Raw genomic sequence first — 17,460 nt, forward strand, 5'->3', positions numbered from 1 at the left:
TTCCTCCCTCTCTTCCTCTCTCCCTTCCCCTCCTTTCCTTATTTTCATCCTCCCTATCTTCTTTCCCTCCCTTCCTCTCTCCTTCCTTCCTTCCTTCTTTCTCCTTTCTGCAACAGTTTTCCTATTTAGCCCAGGCTACCCTTGAACTCGTAACCTCTCACCACAGCTGCCTAGATACTAGGATTCCAGGTGTGTGCTTTCCACAGCCCTTTTGTTCCCAGTCACACCCTGGAGTTTCGGAGAGACTAATCAAGCATTATAGATGTTTTTAAAGCCAGTTACAAAATCACTTAAGCTACTAATGAGTTAGGGTTTTGTTTAGGTTTTAAGTTTTGTTCCCCTTCCTTCCTATAAAAATTTACATGCAGGGAGAAGTGAAAGGACCATACCCCAGCCCAGTGAAAGCCAGGCAGCAGCTCTACTTGAATTTGTCATACACCATTTTCACAGGGTTCCATTCTGCGTACAACACAGACCCCTTCCCCCACACCTTAGAGAATTGACTGCAGTCCATATGCGAAGTGATCTGTGTTTTCATAAGAAACATACACTAAAAACTCTAGGTCAGGGGCTGGGGATTTAGCTCAGTGGTAGAGCGCTTGTCTAGGAAGCGCAAAGCCCTGGGTTTGGTCCCCAGCTCCGAAAAAAAGAACCAAAAAAAAAAAACAAAAACAAAAACAAAAAACAAAACAAAACAAAAAAAAAACCTCTAGGTCATAACTTGAAACCGTATTCATCATGCATTTTGAGGTGAGGGTAATAAACATGGCAAGTTATATGTATAGGCACAAAGGCATTAAAAATGGAGTCATGATATTTGTTAAAGAATACAGAACCAGGCCACAATGGAGCAAGCTACTAGGGATATTTATGTTCTGATGTTTATTTATTATTTTTATTTTACGTGTGTGAGTGTTTTACCTGCATGTCTGTCTGTGTACTGTGTCCATGCAAGGCCTTCATAGGCCAGAAGAGGACGTAGATCCCTTGGAACTGAAATACTGGAGTCACAGACAGTTTTGAACCACCATGTAGGTGCTGTAAATCAAAACTGGGTCCACTGGGCCATCTCTAGTTCCCTAATTTGAAAATAAAAGTCTATTTACACCAGGCACCTGTTTGTTTATCCCAGCCTTTCTTACTTTGATAGTAGCTTTAATAAAATTGTGGCTTAGTAGCCAAGGTTTACTGGAAGTTATCATAGGACCCCTGAGAGGAGGTAGTTAATTTAGTCATATCTCTCTCTCTCTCTCTCTCTCTCTCTCTCTCTCTCTCTCTCTCTCTCTCTCTCTCAGTGGTTAAGAGACTTTCACAGAGCACAGTCCTTCGGAGTTACAGTTTGATGCAAAAATATTCCTCAGAGGCCCGAGTTTGAGTAGTTGGTTCCCAGTTGGTCCTGTTAGTTTTGGAAGTTGCTGATCTTTTGAGATGAGGTCATGTGAAAGGGCCTCTTTAGTCATTATTTTCCTTATCCCTGTTACTAAATAGAACAGACAGAAGTGACTAATGAGAGAAAAAGTTAACGTGTGCTCACAGCTCCTGCCCCAACCACAGAGGCCATTTTCCAGAATTGCTGCAGCCTTACACACCCAGGAGCTGTGGGTATTCTGTTGAGAGTCTAGCTGGGGTCTGGGTGTTCATGCTTTGGCCAACTAAGGACACAGAAGAGAAAGAACATGGACAGCACAGGCAGGCTTCCTTCCAGTTGCTGGAAGGAGAGGGCTGAGCTGGCATCTCTGGGCTCCTGAGCTCCAAAGTCCTGTGGATTATAGTCAACAGACTGGAAGAATTCCAGGCCATCGTCAGTCGCCATTTAGCTCAGTTGGTCACATGTACTAGGTGGAGGCTGCCTGGATTCTCTCTTGGGATTCCTCCCAAGTGGGTGTTTAATTTATCAACAGTTGTTTTGTTAATGACCCCTTGGGTTCAAAAACAGAGTGATTGCCTCTTTCCTGCTCTGGATCCAAGGTAAACAAGTGTCTCAATCACTGGGACGCTCCTCTTAGGTGGTAAGTTTCTGTGACACACAAATAACTTTCTAACAACATCTTTGAACTCTATGGCTCCTAAGAAATACCATTTGAAAGATCCCGGAGCTGGGTGGATTTTACCCTTCTTTATATTTTTAGGACTATGCTCTTAAGCATACCTTAAATTACATTTAACTGAGTAGTGAATTCTTGACACGGTTTTGTCTGGCTTCAGGTGGTAACTTTATAGAGTCATTCTATTAATAATACCCTGAGTCAGAAACACCATGCGTTTATATATATATATATATATATATATATATATATATATATATATATATATATATATATATATATGTATATGTATACTTTTTCTAGTATTATAATAGGCTAAAATATTGATATGATTAACTATCAGCATTAAATGAAAATGTGAGTTTAGGCAACATAATTTAGGCCAAGGTTTCATAATGACAACTTCACAGTGTCCAACCAAATACCTTTATTCTATAAAATGAAATCATCTGAACGTTAATGATCCATGTCATCCTCTTTCTTCTCTTCTTCCTCCTCCTCCCTCTTCTTCCCCCCTCCCCTTTGGAATTCCAGTAAGACAGTCTATATTAAGAGGCAACAGAATTATAATCTTCAGGCTTAGCTCCATCCATACCCTTTATTTTTATTTTTCAGTATTTTTCCTTTTTATAACCTCTAGATCGGGACTCACATTGAGAAAGGGTAACAATGATCGTTCTTGCTGACCAAGCTCTGCTGGAATCTCTTACTCCTCTGACCCTCCCATGCTGAGTACCAGGACTCCCTAGCCTACACACAGAGACCTTTGGCCTGCAGATAGGACTGTCTCTGGTGCCATCAACACTGGCCTGCTAGAGCTGCAAGATAAAGCTCATCCTGTCAGATTCTTCTTCTGACCTAGCTGAGGTAGTCTTGGTTCTGTTTAAATAGAATCAACTGAGAGAGCGATGTAGAAAGATCCCAGGAGAGCAGGTAGGATCACTCACGTCTCCCGAATAAATATTAAATCCCAGATTCTATGTGACATGCTATATGTCCCATAGATTCATGTCCCAGCTATATGACATGATTAATGTTATTTAGCTATGTAGCATATATGATTATGACGCTGCTTCTGTTTGCCCAAAATAACCTAGCTGAAGGTCAAATGGTTCCAGTCAGATTTTATGGAGTGAGTGACTCTGCATGACCAGGAAGACATAGCAGTCCGGCTAGCATGGCCACAGAACGTTTACCAAATCCACACTGACCGACCTTTGTTCACTGTGGATGTTAGTCTTTTACCTTCACACATTCAGTAGCCTCTGACAGGCATCCGAAGGCCTCCTGGCCTGGCCAGTCCTGTCAATTACGTCACAAGCCCAAGACATTGTCCCTAGGTTACTGAATAACCTTGACTCAGGGAGCCAGTAATAGCCGCTGCCAATTATTGATCTACCTATCTGATTTGGTTAGAGAGTTACAAGGCTTTTGTGCCAGTGTCTTAATTTCTGTTACCGTACAACTTGGCTTACTCATCAGTTTCTCTTGAAAATACGGGCTGAACCTGGGGGAACGTCTCGACTTGGCATGGTAGCAGTATTTACATGTGGTGAGATGGCCATAATACCTGAGGCAACCAAGTCGTTAGAAGCACAGTGATACATGACTGAAACAGTGGTTTAGACACAGCCACCTCACAGATGTGATAGCTGCAAGTACTTACTGAAATCAGGAGGCATGGGTTTGAATCACAAGAATTAGATTTGGCACATACACGTGAGAGAGAGAGAGACAAAGACAGAGACAGAGAGAGACAGACAGACAGAGAAAGACAGACAGAGACAGAGACAGAAAGACGGGGGTTAGTTTGGGGAAAAGTTTTAAATAAAGGAAAACACTATTTTATCAGTCTACTCTACTGTGGACAATCAGTTTCTATTTATAACTTCAGAAAGTTGCTGTTTCCAAAAATAAAGGCAAAGAAGACAGTCAAACCATAGTCCACGTAGGGTAATTCTGAGCTCTTTAGCAGCAACAAGTTACGATGTGTCGTTAGATGACCTACTGTTTATAGGGTAGTTTTCTATCCATGAGGAGAAAGCCGTGTACAGACAGGATCTCATTTGGTTTTACAACAGTGTACAGGACAGAACTGAAGCTGAAGTGCTTAGATAACAGATAGCGAAGTCTCAAAGTTGGCATCTCCAGACCAAGTCACTACATCGTGTACCTGGGAGCAAGGATCCTGTATGACTGCAGCTGGGTTTATACTGGGTAACCAAAGAGATGAGTGGTCGAGCATCCAAGTGTTCCAGACACCTACTTAAATTCCAATAGTCCAATGTAAGTGAAGAGGCTTGAGTAATGTGATTTGTGGAGCATACCTATGCATCAAAGAATATATAAAGAAAGTAAAATCAATATTAATAAGAAATTTCTTATTTTAACAAAGGGAGATGGACTGGCTATAGTCATGAGGGTGTTGCCACCCACCTTTCCTTTTTTTTTTAAGTAATTTTTTTTATTAACTTAAGTATTTATTTACATTTCGAGTGTTATTCCCTTTCCCGGTTTCCGGGCCAACATCCCCCTAACCCCTCCCCCTCCCCTTCTTTATGGGTGTTCCCCTCCCCATCCTCCCCCTATTGCTGCTCTCCCCTCAACAATCACGTTCACTGGGGGTTCAGTCCTAGCATGACCAAGGGCTTCCCTTTCCACTGGTGCTCTTACTAGGATATTCATTGCTACCTATGAGGTCAGAGTCCAGGGTCAGTCCATGTATAGTCATTGGGTAGTGGCTTAGTCCCTGGAAGTCTGGTTGCTTGGCCTTGTTGTTCATATGGGGTCTCAAGCCCCTTCAAGCTCTTCCAGTTCTTTCTCTGATTCCTTCAACGGGGGTCCTATTCTCAGTTCAGTGGTTTGCTGCTGGCATTCGCCTCTGTATTTGCTGTATTCTGGCTGTGTCTCTCAGGAGAGATCTATATCCGGCTCCTGTCGGTCTGCACTTCTTTGCTTCATCCATCTTGTCTAATTGGGTGGCTGTATATGTATGGGCCACATGTGGGGCAGGCTCTGAATGGGTGTTCCTTCTGTCTCTGTTTTAATCTTTGCCTCTCTATTCCCTGCCAAGGGTATTCTTGTTCCCCTTTTAAAGAAGGAGTGAAGCACCACCTTTCCTTTTAATAACATTTCCTGTGTTGAGGGTATTCACTGAGCATCTGTTACTTACCTGCCCATGCTGGTTACTCCAGGAAGCCTATGGAGTGTGGCTGTTATGCGCCTCGACACTGAGGACCAACTGCCTGAGTTCAAATCCCGGCTCCTCTGCTCACCCCGGGTGGATCTCCCACCAAGTCATGTCACATTGGTTTCCTCATCTACACGTCAGGATGTCACATGTCACCAGCTGCCTCATTGGGTGAAGGCGATTTTCTGAGTAGATAGCGGTTTGAATAATACCACACAGTAAGTAGGTGCTGGGCAAGCATTAGTCATTTTTATTATTTTGCTGTTATCATTTGCTGGTACTATTTACCATTTGTAACAGAGTGGCATCTCCCCAAAAGGAGGCTTTCTCCTGGAGGATCCACACATAGAGTGGCTGAAGTGGTCTACTGGGTTGCATGTTCCCTAACGAGAGGGACACATTCAGAAAAACAAGCTATTAGGTAAGTTTGTCCTTGTCTGGACATTCTGGGGTGTACTCACATACATGGGGAATAAAGGATGAGGTAATATTGTCATTAGAAATGCAGTTATACATGACTGAAACATTTAGTTACTGATTGAAACATCATTACACATGCAGATCTGTGCAGGATTGTGCACAGACAGACAAAGCAACGGTCTGTAGCGAGAAGCATTTAAAAATGCCTAATTACCATAGACATGTCACTTAAAAATTCAGTTTTATTTTTCCTCATCAGCTCAACAGGCGGTTTTATGTATTTGAAATTTAGGAGAAAGGGGTGGATCCTTTCATATAAAAAGTTCTCAGTTTGATACATGCATGGGTGCATAACTTCAGCTATATTTATATTTAAAAGAGAAATAGCCTGCCTGGCATACATCTCGTTCTCTTTATTTCATTTTATTTTTACATACTCTTATACAATGGCTATAAATTGCCAGGTGCTAGGTAAGATGGTAACACTATAAAGGGGAGCGTGGCAGTGTGTGCCTTTGTGGAATTGTTAGAAGGAAAATGAAGAGCGGTGCTGCACTCACTGTGAGCTGAGAACAAAGGGTGGGGCTGCTAGAGAAGGGTGTGGTTGCTAGAGAAGGGGCGGGGCTGCTAGAGAAGGGGTGGGGCTGTTAGAAAAGGGGTGGGACTGTTAGAGAAGGGTTGGCTGGCTAGAATAGGTTTCTGTAAACCCCATAGCTCGCCTCTGCTTTATCCTTTTTATATACAGACACAGACTGACAGAAGAGGACACAAAAAAGATGCCACCTGTCCTAGTTTGAATACGTAATGACCTTAGCAGGCTCACGTGTTTGAACACGCAGACCCCATCTGGTGGGGCTGTTTGAGAGACTTTGGAACGTTCTGGATATGGGTCCTCACAGCCTATGGTAAGCCGCTAGAAGCCTAGAGTGTTAAAGCCTGCCTTCCTAAGCCTGGGTTCTCTGCTTCTTAGTTGCCCCTACTCCTGCTCCTGCATGATTAAACCAACTGCTGTGCCAGAGCCATAAACCAAATCATGGTGCTTACCACACCGTGATGAAACATTTCCTGGGAACTATGAGCCCAACTCCCCTCCATTAACTTGCGCTGCCGAGCAATCGGGCACAAAAATGAGAAATATCACTAACATACTTCTTAAGTAACCACTCACTGTGCCAGAGGAATGCCAAGGAGGTAATCCCAGCAGATCCTCCGCAGCTGTGCTGGGACACAGCGCTCCCCTCCCCCACCCCCTCTCCGGTTCTCCCAGGAGAAACTGGCAAAAACTGGTGAAATATTGTGGCTTTCTTATGTAATAGCAACAGGTAGAAACGCCCCCCCCCCAACTCTGCCTGAACCTAAAAGTCTTGGCATCTTCTCCTTGACCCTTTTTCTAGTAGAAAATGCACTCTCCTGCGAGCAACCCCAGTTAGACTAAATGGATCACAAACAAAAACAGGGAAATGGGACGGGGGTTGCTGGAAAAAAGGAGTTCAACCTGAGTGGGAGTGGGGGAGGGAGAGAAATATAGAATGATGAAACTGTCGAATACATCATATATGTGTCAGAGAGTGTCAAAGAATAACACATAAAAAAGAATTTCTTCCTACAATGAGGGTGTTTTTATAAACAATTTCATCAGTCTAATCAGCTGGGTAATTGGTCAGCTCCTCATTTCCTATATTTCCACATCAGAGGGAGGGAGTACTTTGGTCTATGCTTTAGTTGGGAATAGGGCTGTGTTAGGGCTTTACTGCCACGAAGAGACACTACTGCCAAGAGAAAAATCTTATAACGGAAAATATTTAATTTAACCAGGAAGGGGGTGGGGGGCTTACAGTTTCAGAGGATTAGTCCATTACTGTCATGACAGCGTGCAGGCAGACATGGTGCTGGAGAAGGGGCTGAAGATTCTACATCCGGATTGGCAGGCAGCAGGAAAGAGACTACCGCGCCGGGTGTAGCTTAAGCATAGGAGACCTCAAGGCCCGCCTCCACAGTGACACACTTCCTCCAACAAGGCCACGCCTCCTAAAAGTGCAGCTCCCTATTGGGCCAAGTATTCAAACACGGGAGTCTATGGGGCCAAACCTATTCAAACCACCACGATGGCAGACCTAAAGCTTTTGTTCCTCTGATATGTCAGGCTAAGGAGGAATTGCAAAAAGGCGCTTGCCTCCACACCACAGCTTAGTCAGGACGACCTTGGGCTCGGAAGAGCCCGGGAAGATCAGTATTGACCCTCATTTCTCTAACACCCTCCTCCTCAGGGCAACCTAAGACCAATCACATTATTGTAATTAGATTAGATTCTGAGGCGTTTATGTTGTGCCCTAAGAGCGCTGTGTGATGCCGACTCTCGCCTCGGATGGCCCTACAACTCTAACAGCCCCAAATTGATGGCTGGCACTGAGGAAAAGATAAATAGTTGATGAATGAACGGATAAGGGACTTCGCAACCTTGGAAACAGAATTGCAGTATTAAATTGTTCCTTGAGAAAGAAAACAAGAGAGAAAGCGCTTCGTGCACCTTTTCCAGAGTGCTCCCGAAGACACATTATCTTTAAAGAATCCTAGTACGAAATGAAGTCGTCATTCTTTCCACGTCTCAGTCTCTCCACAGTGAAATTAAGTGACTGGGCATAGTGAATCCAGTGTATACAATGAGAAACAGCAGAGAACCCAGCCTGTCAGGTCGGATTTCATAATCTACCTTTGCATAGCTCATTCTTCTGTATTTTGTTAAGCTAGCAGCGATAGAAAAGCCCAACGAAAATGAATTTATTTGATCTTCCCCTGGGTTCTTAGCTCCCCATACATTATTGATTCTTGATTATCTGAGTTAAATTGGGCAAAGAATAAACAAATCCCGGGTAGCGTTATTTTCCTTTTAGTCAATTAATTAATTCCTCATCAGCTTTTGCCAGAGCTGGTAATTGTTAAATTGATTTCTTTGAGTTCATTCCTCAACTGCTAGGATAATGAGGTCAAAAATAGTCCAGAGAAAAATCAGAGAAGGAAAGTAAAAGCCCGGATAGTCTATATGACAGACATCCATTCCACTGGCACTCAGAGGGCGTCCAGGGTAAGTTAAACCAAATAGCTCTGTGGTGGGCTGAACAGTGTCCCTCCCAAAGGGCCGAGTTGGGTGGCTTTCCCATTGCCAGGACAAGAATACCAAAACCCAACAATAAGGAAGGAAAGGTTTCTTTGGGTTCACGGTTTGAGTGTGCAGCTTACAACTGTGGGGGAGTCCTGATGGCAGGAGATCACATGGCTGGCCATATCCTATCCACAGCCAAGAAGCAGAGAGAGAGAGAGAGAGAGAGAGAGAGAGAGAGAGAGAGAGAGAGAGAGAGAGAGAGAGAGAGAGAGAGGTGAATGCTAACACTTGGCTTACTTCTCTTTAAATTCAGTCTAGGGCCCTAGCCTGTGGGATGGTGCTGTCCACATTCCCTCCTCAGCTAAAGTTCTCTGAAAACACCTTTGCAGTCATGTACAGAGCTGTGCCCCTGCTGACACAAGCTGTGTCCCAAGCTGATAACCAAGATCAGCCGTTACCCAGGCCCTAATCCAGAAGTGTGTAGTGTGGAGCAGAGGGGGTGGAGTGGGGGAGTCTTTGCAAGTGAAGTTGAGGATCTTAAGATAGAAAAATGCCTTCGAGTATCCAAGTGAACCCTAAATGTATTTATCTGTACTTTTTTTTTTTTTTAAATGAGGGAGGCAGGAGGATTGACACAAGGGGAGAAATTAGCAGGATTACACAGCAGAGGGAGATCTGAAGATGCTGGCCATACCAGGCAGGGGTCAGGGTGAGGATCACTAACTGGGAATGGCTTAGGTTTTTGAAACATCAAAGCCTGCCTTTAATGACATATCTCTTCCAACAAGGCCACACCTCCTAATCCTTCCAGAACAGTTCCACCAGGTGGGGACCAAACATTTAAATATATAAGCCTATGGAGGGGCATTCTCATTCAAGCCACCACAGCACTAATGCCCACTCCCTCCCTTCTTCCCTCCCTTTTTTTCCTGTGTCAGAGACTGGACCGAGAGCCTTATACACACCAGGCAAGCAATCTACCCAAGAGCTGCATTCCCAGTCCATTTGGTTTGATTATAATGGAAATGAAGACATTCCCATCTTGCTGCTTCTCATGCCTCTCAACCACAGCAACCTGTAGAAGTGTGGCTTATGAGAAGCTGCCATTTTTATATATATAATGTCCCAATGTCTCATTTACTGGGTACGTTGCCTGTAAGAAGGCTACACAGAAAACTGCAACTTCCTGCAATGTTAACGCCTGCCAAATCCTCCATCACCCAACAGCACAGAGAAAAGCAGTTTCTACACAAAACTCTCCTGGGATCTTGAGGTCTTATGTAGTCCTTGAAGTAAGCATATGTGTGTGTTTGTGTGTGTGTGTGTGTGTGTGTGTGTGTGTGTGTGTGTGCGCACGCGCGCTCGCATGCGCGCACGCACATGCATGCGCTCTTTTATGTTTGCATGTGCATATTTACATGTGTACATATGTTCCAATGATTGGGACTATTTTATTTCCAAGAAGCCATGGACTCCCTTCCATGCTGCATCGTCTTGGAGAACATTCATTTCTTGCCATTCACCAAGTATTTCCGAGTGCTTTCTCTGATCATTTAATTTGCCTACGCATTACAAAAGACAAACTGTTGTAAGACCACATCTTTTTGGTTGGCCTTGAGATACCCACAATAGAAATGGGTTGAAAAACAGACCCAAATAAAAAGGTATCAGAGATACAGTCATTGGAGAAAAGCCATAAAATGCTATTATCCTTCAGCTTTAATCTCTATTTCTACCTTTCCTTCCACTTATTTCAAACAGAGAGCCAAGAACAGCCTTGCCAGTTATAAAATCTCATGCTTGTTGCATCACTGTTGGGGGCTGAGGAGCTCTCTCTCCCTGACATCCACATCGTGCATCTTTAACCTTTATGTGATGATCTTTGGAAGCGAAGCCTTTGAGAGACAATTAAGTTGAAATGAGAGTATGGGGTTAGGACCTTCTCTGAGAACACGGAGGAACAATTGACTTTGCTGTGGTGCCACTTTCTTCTTTTCCAAGCATGGCTCAGTCAGGAAAGACCATGTGAGCACACAGCAAGGAGATGGCTAACTAGAAACTAGAAGGGAAGATATTCCCTGTGGAGAACTAGAGTACTGGCACCTTATGTGTCACCTGCTGACTTCAGAACTGTGGGAAAAGCAGTATCTCTTGTTTGAGTTACCCTGTTATAGCAGTCGGTTAGAGGAATCCCTGAGACAGTAGATGGTGAAGGGTTATAGTATCAATGGGTGGAAGGTTGGTTTTCCCAACAGGGAAAGGGGATAGATGTCCTATATACAGAAGATGGTCTATATCCCAGGTAAGCTCTGGGGCTCAGGAGAAATGATTGCATGAAGGTGAGAGATGGGCATAAAGGGTGACCACTGGCCTTGGTGCGCCTAGCCAAGGAAACAAGACAAGGTCTTTACTCTTGACTAGGAAATACAAAGCCATCATATGGCCACTCAGGCATGCAAGCCATAGGTCTCAATGGGGACTGTGACTGTCTTGCACACAGAGGCTTTGGCTGCATTTTCTGTGGTTTGCCACAAGCACCCTGCAGTACTAGAGACAGAGAGACCTGGCTGTTCATGGCCCAGATGGAATCTTCCAACATCTTCGTGGGTTTAGAATCTTGGAATTTGGATTAAGTTGTTTTAAGTAAAGAACGGCATTTTTGTTTGTTTTTCAGGACTGGGTCTCATATATCCAGGCTGACCCAAATTATTTGGATTATATGCCTGTGCCACCATACCGATCTTGGAATAGTGTTTGGGGTCTTTTGTTTTGTTATGTTTGGTTTGTTTTTAATTATACTTCAGTTTAGGGATACAGAATTCCATCTGGTTCAGCGGGGCATCCTACTGTATATCTCACGATGCCTTGATCAACCCTACGTTGTCCAAAGCCATCCCAGAGCATGCGGGTTTGATTCAACTGGACACCTAGCTCCTTCCCCAAATTGGAGACAGCGTATGATAATCTCTTCTCATCCAAAAGCCTACCTTGCTGCTCTGGGTCAGAACCCCGTCTTTTATCTCTATGCTGCAGTCAGTACGATTTGTCCCCTCTACTGTGATGTTTAACATATGTCCCTCATCTATCATGACTCTGGACTTGAGAGATTCACTGTGTAATTGGGGATTTTATGGCAAAGGCTTGGGCTCTGGCAGCCCTAAGCAGGATAGCTGTCCTGATATGCAAATTAGAGTCAACTCTGGTCAGAAGCAGATAATGGTGATTATCCAATGTGGCCTCGTTGGGAAGATGAGCAAATGCAGTGACCCCAAGTTTGTCTTCACGGTCCCTCTATGAACATTAGGTAAAGGAAGAGCTGGGGAAGGTGTAGGAGGTGTGCATTGTTAGCAGTCCTGGCTAAGATGAGATCTGATGATCACAGTCTTGGCTCTCGGCATTCAAGGTGGTACAAAGAAGTCCATGACAGAGGGGACAAGCTGATTCGCAGACGATTTTGCCCCAGGATGCAACTTTCTCCCTCATGGGTAATTGGTCTCCCTTGGAAAAGTGTAGAGCTGATCCTTTGAGGTTCAGATGCTCTGAGAAGCCAAGGTGACCGAAGAGGAGAGGTTGAGGACAATTCCCTATCTCTATGACATCTGCTGAAGTAAAGGAGATAGACAGCCACTAAGGGAAGGCACGGACACCAAATTTCCATCCTGGCTTCTAGTTGTCTCAAGACAGCTAACTCCCTAGACATACACAAAAGTGTGTCTGTGCATATATAAATCATACCATATAGATAATACCATATATGATGTGTGTGTATGTGTGTGTGTATGTGTGCATGTGTGTGGAGAGAGAGAGAGAGAGAGAGAGAGAGAGAGAGAGAGAGAGAGAGGAGAAGAGGTAATGATTTTTAGCAGAAAGTATTTTCTACATAGGTTTTGTACTTGATGCTCCCCTCCCCTTGGATCCTATCCCCTCCCACTCCACTCCAGTGCACCCCAATATCTTCACCTTGGAGCATTTTCAGTGCTGACTTGGCAAATTTGATCCAGGCTCCAGGTGATGAGAGGAGACAGAGGAACCACTGGGATAAACCACATCAGGCCCTCAGGGAAGAGGCACATCTCAATTTGGATCCCCAAGTAGAGGTACAATTTTCTTTTATAAATATTGTACTTTGCAAACACACCAACCCTTGGGGCTTCCAGTGACCTTCCTCATTCACAAAGCAGGATCCCTTTCAGGGAAGATCTGACTGAACAAATTCTTTTAATACATTTTTAAAGAGTCATCTCATTAACATGGGCCCCATTACTCCAGAATCGGAAATATTCATACCCCACATAAGCAAGAATGTTGCTGTCCACGAAGAACTCAGTAGCTCACATCAGGCAAAAACCTGTTTTGTTTTACAAACTTTTCAGGTATAAACCAACCCCAATCTGAAGAAAAAAGGGAAGGATGTGGTAGCTACTTTTTTCTTCCCTACGACCAAATTAATACCAGACAAGAAGCAACCAGAGTTGTTTTGTCTCAGGGCTGGAGTTTAGAGTCATCTTGGTGAGGAAGCCATGGTGCAGGTGGCTCTCAGGCAGGAGGATCATGAAGCTGCATGCTCACATCTTGGTGGACCAGGAAATAGAGAAAGTGGAGGGCTGGCATACTACTGGCTTTTTCTTCTCTTTCTTTTTATCTGGTCGAGAACTGTAGCCCACCAAGATGGTGCTGTCCACTTTAAGGGTTGGTCTTCCTGGCTCAATGAATGCTTTCTGGAAATAACTCCACACACACACACACACACACACACACACACACACACACACACACACACAAGGTATTATACTATGTGCCCACATAGAAGTATGGTGGTCAGAGGGCAACTTTCAAGAGTCAGTTCTCTCAAGAGGAACACTCCTCCATTGTTGGTGGGATAGCAGACTGGTACAACCACTCTGGAAATCAGTCTGGAGGTTCCTCAGAAAATTGGACATTGAACTACCTGAGGATCCAGCTATACCTCTCTTGAGGTATATGCCCCAACATATAAAAAAGACACATGCTCCACTATGTTCATAGCAGCCTTATTTATAATAGCTAGAAGCTGGAAAGAACCCAGATGCCCTTCAACAGAGGAATGGATACAGAAAGTGTGGTACATCTACACAATGGAATATTACTCAGCTATCAAAAACAATGCCTTTATGAAATTCATAGACAAATGGTTGGAACTGGAAAATATCATCCTGAGTGAGGTAACCCAATCACAGAAAAACACACATGGTATGCACTCATTGATAAGTGGCTATTAGCCCAAATGCTTGAATTACCCTAGATGCATAGAACACATGAAACTCAAGACGGATGATCAAAATGTGAATGCTTCACTCCTTCTTTAAAAGGGGAACAAGAATACCCTTGGCACGGAATAGAGAGGCAAAGATTAAAACAGAGACAGAAGGAACACCCATTCAGAGCCTGCCCTACATGTGGCCCATACATATACAGCCACCCAATTAGACAAGATGGATGAAGCAAAGAAGTGCAGGCCGACAGGAGCCGGATGTAGATCTCTCCTGAGAGACACAGCCAGAATACAGCAAATACAGAGGCGAATGCCAGCAGCAAACCACTGAACTGAGAATAGGACCCCCGTTGAAGGAATCAGAGAAAGAACTGGAAGAGCTTGAAGGGGCTTGAGACCCCATATGAACAACATTGAGAAGAGGAAGAGGAAGGGAAGAAGGAGGAGGAGGAAGAGGAAGAGGAGGAGGAAGAGGAGGAGGAGGAGGAGGAGAGGACACAGGAGAAGGGAGAAGGAAGAGGGGGGAAAGGGGGAGGTAAGGAGGGAAGAGAGGAAGGAGGGAGAGAGACAATTTTTGGGATTGAAGAAAGCTAAGAAAGCCAAGCAACCAGACTTCCAGGGACTAAGCCACTACCTAAAGACTATACATGGACTGACCCTGGACTCTGACCTCATAGTAGCAATGAATATCCTAGTAAGAGCACCAGTGGAAGGGGAAGCCCTGGGTCCTGCTAAGACTGAACCCCCAGTGAACTAGATTGTTGGGGGGAGGGCGGCAATGGGGGGAGGATGGGGAGGGGAACACCCATAAAGAAGGGGAGGGGGAAGGATTAGGGGGATTGTTTGCCCGGAAACCAGGAAAGGGAATAACACTCGAAATGTAAATAAGAAATACTCAAGTTAAAAAAAAAAAAAAGAGTCAGTTCTCTCCTTCACAACGTGGATATCATGTCATCAGGCTTGGTGACAAGTGCTGTTCTCCACTGAACCATCTTGCAGGCCCCAGGCAGTTCTGAATTTAATCAAATTGAGAACCAAAATGAACTATCTCAGAAGGGAAGTCATTCGGCCCAGATCTGGGTTTTCTTTTAATTTTATTTCTTCACCAAACCAGAGTTGATTACAAGGGATCATCAGGACAGCTAGGCGTCACTTAGCTGTAGACCTTGCTTGTCCTGGATTTTCTCTAAACTTTTGTTCTGAGATAATGAGATCGAAACTAAACTTTACTAAGCAAGTTGAAAAACGTAAAGAAGATGCCATTGTGGGTTTTAAGTGTTAAGTGAATAAGCCTGGAAAGTCTGCTGTAAGAGCATCATTTGTGAAATGAAAAGAAACCACGGAAGAGAGAGACAGCTTAGGTTGTTTAGTTTAAGAAGGGTCTCAAAAACAGACAAAAAAAAAAAAACAAAAAAAACAACAGTGATGACGATGAGAAAGGTCTCACGCTGTGGTGTTCTGCCTGGCCTGAAACTCACTAAGTGAACTGGGCTGGCTCTGAACTCATGGTAATTCACCTGAGTGCTGGAGATAATGGTGTGTATGCCACCACACCTGGCCAGTTTGCTATAGTTCTTGGTGAGTAGCATGAGGACCTAAGCTTCATCCCTAAAAGGCAGATAGGAAAATAGGCTGGTGGTGTGGTGGTGTGGTGGTGGTGGTGGTGGTGGTGGTGGTGGTGGTGATGGGGGTGATGGTGGTGGTGGTGGTGGTGATGGGGGTGATGGTGGTGGTGGTGGTGGTGATGGGGGTGATGGTGGTGGTGGTGGGGGGTGGTAGTGATGGGGGTGGTGGTGGTGTGATGGTGGTGGTGGTGATGGGGGTGATGGTGGTGGTGGTGATGGGGTGATGGTGGTGGTGGTGGTGATGGGGGTGATGGTGGTGGTGGTGGGAGTGATGGGGGTGATGGTGGTGGTGGTGGTGGTGGTGATGGGGGTGGTGGTGGTGTGATGGTGGTGGTGGGGTGATGGTGGTGGTGGTGGGGGTGATGGGGGTGATGGTGGTGGTGGTGGGGGTGATGGGGGTGATGGTGGTGGTGGTGGTGATGGGGGTGGTGGTGGTGTGATGGTGGTGGTGGGGTGATGGTGGTGGTGGTGGTGATGGGGGTGATGGGGGTGATGGTGGTGGTGGTGGGGGTGATGGGGGTGGTGGTGATGGGGGTGATGGGGTGGTGGTGGGGGTGATGGGGGTGGTGGTGATGGGGGTGATGGTGGTGGTGGTGGGGGTGATGGGGGTGGTGGTGATGGGGGTGATGGGGTGGTGGTGGTGTAGTGGTAGTAGTGGTGGTGGTGATGGGGGGTGGTGGTGATGGGGGTGATGGTGGTGGTGGTGCAATTGTGTGGTGGTGATGTGGTGTGGTAGTATAGAGGTGTGGTGGTGGTGGTGTGGTATGGTGTGGTGGTGGTGGTGTGGTATGCTGTGGTGGTGGTGGTGGTGGTATAGTATGGTGTGGTGGTGTTGTGATGGTGTGATGGTGTGATGGAATGCAATACAAACTTAAGACTTGGGAAGCAGAGTTGGGTGGATCCCTGCCCTGTCCCGTGCCAGCTAGTGTCACATGATCTGTGAGGTCCAAGTAAAAGCAGGCTGAAAGCAATTGAGGAAGACAAGACACCTTACGGTCACCTATGGCTCCCAGATGAATGCATAGAGATTGGGTGCACAACCCCCACATCCACACCCAAAGAGACCCAGTGGTATTGGTGAGCCAACAAACCAGTGGAATCAAAGGATATCGATTAGTCAGCCAACTGGGATAATTATTTTTGTTTATTTGCTAAAGAAAACTCCCGAAGGGCCTTTATCACAAAACACTTGATTGGCCTATCTCGAATTCATGTATACTGGAAAGAGGTACAAAATTGAATTTCTTTGAAGTGGAGTCCATAACTCAAAACTTCTCATTGATTCGGTCTGGCTTCACACCCAGTTAGTTCTTATAAAAGTGACACTTGATTATATTTCTCTGCTTGGCTCTGATCTGAAACAGCAGCACACAGGCATCTGACTTGATCCAAAAAGAAAAAAGAAAAGCCCAAATCCCCAACATCCATAGAAAAACAGAGATGCCTTGCCCCATGCCAGAGAAATGAGTGGTGTGGCCATTCATCTTCTAAAGAAAATTGAAGGGCTCAAAGCATCACATGCCATGAATTATAAAAGGGACCGGTCTTGGCTTATAAGATTTTAGGGCAAGGCACAGAAGGGTGAAGAGCCCCGTGAAAGGGGAATAAAAGGGAAAAGGCTTTCACCGGAAGAACGCTTTTCTTTTCTTTTCTTTTTTTAACAACAACAACGAAAGAAATCTGTCTTTTCTGAGAGGTTTTTTTCCTGAAGCATAAAACTATAAAATACAAAAGAAAGATTAAGAGGATTGCATTTAAGATGGGAGATCAGTTGCCCAGGGTCACATGGTTTGGAGAGAGAGAAGAGAAGAGGAAGAGGAAGGGAAGAA

At 44.9% G+C, this 17,460-nt stretch overlaps 1 long non-coding RNA gene across 3 annotated transcripts in view; it reads right to left on the reverse strand.

Annotated features, from left to right (window-relative positions):
• Nucleotides 1–17,460, reverse strand: part of LOC102549787 (uncharacterized) — a 107,027-nt gene that overhangs the window by 20,049 nt on the left and 69,518 nt on the right. For 2 of the 3 annotated variants that reach the window (XR_360903.5, XR_596662.3), the window contains exons 2-3: nucleotides 5,218–5,420; nucleotides 4,219–4,372 (exon numbers count right to left, since the gene is read on the reverse strand). The exons of the other annotated variant lie outside the window; for it this stretch is intronic. This is a non-coding gene — a long non-coding RNA (uncharacterized LOC102549787). The remainder of the gene's footprint in view (nucleotides 1–4,218; nucleotides 4,373–5,217; nucleotides 5,421–17,460) is intronic. 3 annotated transcript variants of the gene reach the window in all.

The sequence above is a fragment of the Rattus norvegicus genome, chromosome 17, assembly GCF_036323735.1.
Source record: "Rattus norvegicus strain BN/NHsdMcwi chromosome 17, GRCr8, whole genome shotgun sequence".
Taxonomy (NCBI): Eukaryota; Metazoa; Chordata; class Mammalia; order Rodentia; family Muridae; genus Rattus; species Rattus norvegicus.